Source organism: Lolium rigidum, chromosome 1, assembly GCF_022539505.1.
Source record: "Lolium rigidum isolate FL_2022 chromosome 1, APGP_CSIRO_Lrig_0.1, whole genome shotgun sequence".
Taxonomy (NCBI): Eukaryota; Viridiplantae; Streptophyta; class Magnoliopsida; order Poales; family Poaceae; genus Lolium; species Lolium rigidum.
In genome coordinates, this window is record NC_061508.1 from 123897341 (window position 1) to 123900102 (window position 2762).

The window sequence follows — 2762 nt, forward strand, 5'->3', positions numbered from 1 at the left end:
AGAATTCCTCTCAATACAAGGCTAGGCTAGCAAGGTTGTTTGAAGCAAACTCAAGTATAAAAGGTTCAGCAAAGCTCACATATGAACATATTGTAACTATTATAAGACTTTACATTGTCTCCTTGTTGTTCAAACACCTTAACCAGAAAATATCTAGACTCTAGAGAAACCAATCATGCAAACCAAATTTTAACAAGCTCTATGTAGTTATTCATTAATGGGTGCAAAGTACATGATGCAAGAGCTTAAACATGATCTATATGAGCACAACAATTGCCAAGTATCAAATTATTCAAAAAATTATACCAATTACCACATGCAGCATTTTCTGTTTCCAACAATATTACAATTAACGAAGCAGTTTCAACCTTCGCCATGAACATTAAGATAAAGCTAAGAACACATGTGTTCATATGCAACAGCGGAGCGTGTATCTCTCCCACACAAACATGATGGATCAGATCTTATTCAAACACAAAACAAAAATAAAAGCACACAGACGCTCCAAGTAAAGCACATAAGATGTGACCGAATAAAAATATAGTTTCAAGAGAAGAAACCTGATAAGTTGTCGATGAAGAAGGGGATGCCTTGGGCATCCCCAAGCTTAGATGCTTGAGTCTTCTTGAAATATGCAGGGATGAACCACGGGGGCATCCCCAAGCTTAGAATTTTCACTCTTCTTGATCATAGTATATCATCCTCCTCTCTTGACCCTTGAAAACTTCCTCCACAGCAAACTCGAAACAAACTCATTAGAGGGTTAGTGCATAATCAAAAATTCACATATTCAGAGGTGACAAAATCATTCTTAACACTTCTGGACATTGCACAAAGCTACTGGAAGTTAATGGAACAAAGAAATCCATCAAACATAGCAAAAGAGGCAATGCGAAATAAAAGGCAGAATCTGTCAAAACAGAACAGTCCGTAAAGACGAATTTTTTAGAGGCACCAGACTTGCTCAGATGAAAATTCCCAAATTGAATGAAAGTTGCGTACATATCTGAGGATCACACACGTAAATTGGCAGATTTTTCTGAGTTACCTACAGAGAGGCATATCGAAATTCGTGACAGCAAGAAATATGTTTCTACGCAGTAATCCAAATCTAGTAGCAACCCTACTATCAAAGACTTTACTTGGCACAACAAATGCAATAAAATAAAGATAAGGAGAGGTTGCTACAGTAGTAACAACTTCCAAGACTCAAATATAAAACAAAATTGCTGTAGTAAAATAAAGACATGGGTTATCTCCCAAGAAGTTCTTTCTTTATAGTCATTAAGATGGGCTCAGCAGTTTTAATGATGCACTCGCATGGAAATAAAAGTTGAAGCAAAAGAGAGCATCAAAAAGCAAGTATGAAACACTTTTAAGTCTAACCCACTTTCTATGAAAAGAAATCTTGTAAACAAACAAATTCATGAAGCATAATGCAACAAGCATAGAAAGATAAAACAAGAGTAACTTCAAGATTTTTAGCATATAGAGAGGAAACTTAATATTATTAAGATGCATATAGCCATGTTTCCCTCTCTCATAATAACTTTCAGTAGCATCATGAGCAAACTCAACAATATAACTATCACATAAAGCATTCTTATCATGAGTCTCATGCATAAAATTATTACTCTCCACATAAGCATAATCAATATTATTAGTTGTAGTGGGAGCAAATTCAACAAAGTAGCTATCATTATTATTCTCATCAAGTGTAGGAGGCATAGTATAATCATAATAAAATTTACTCTCCATAGTAGGCGGCACCAAAAGACCACTATCATTATAATCATCATAAATAGGAGGCAAAGTATCATCAAAGAAAATTTTCTCCTCAATACTTGGGGGACAAAAAATATCATGCTCATCAAAACCAGCTTCCCCAAGCTTAGAATTTTCCATAGCATTAGCAACAATGGTGTTCAAAGCATTCGTATTAATAACATTCCCATTAGCATGCATATAAAGTTCCATGGGTTTTTTAATTCTCTCTTCAAACACATCATGTCCTAATTCAAGATAAAGTTCATAAAGATTTCTCATATTTTTGTTGTTTTCCATTATGCCTAACTAGTGTAAACAAGAAACAAAAAGATGCAATTGCAGGATCTAAAGGAAATAGCTTCGAGCACACACACAACGGCAACATAAAAGTACTTACTTACCTGGGACCGAAGTATGAGTGCCTTTTACCTTTCCTCCCCGGCAACGGCGCCGGTAAAAGTGCTTGATGTCTACGGGTGCTTCTATTCTTGTAGACAGTGTTGGGCCTCCAAGAGCGAGAGGTTTGTAGAACAACAGAAGTTTCCCTTAAGTGGATCACCCAAGGTTTATCGAACTCAGGGAGGAAGAGGTCAAAGATATCCCTCTCAAGCAACCCTGCAATCACGATACAAGAAGTCTCTTGTGTCCCCAACACACCTAATACACTTGTCAGATGTATAGGTGCACTAGTTCGGTGAAGAGATAGTGAAATACAAGTAGTATGGATGTATATGAGTGGTAATAGCAACCTGAATAAAATATGGCAGCGAGTAAACATGCAACAGAACAGTAAGTAAATGGAGTTTCGATGCTTAGAAACAAGGCCTAGGGATCATACTTTCACTAGTGGACACTCTCAACATTGATCACATAATAAAACCACTCTACACTCTCTTGTTGGATAATGAACACCACTAATTGTGTAGGGCTACAAGAGCACCTCAATGCCGGAGTTAACAAGCTCCACAACATTCAATGTTCATATTTAAATAACC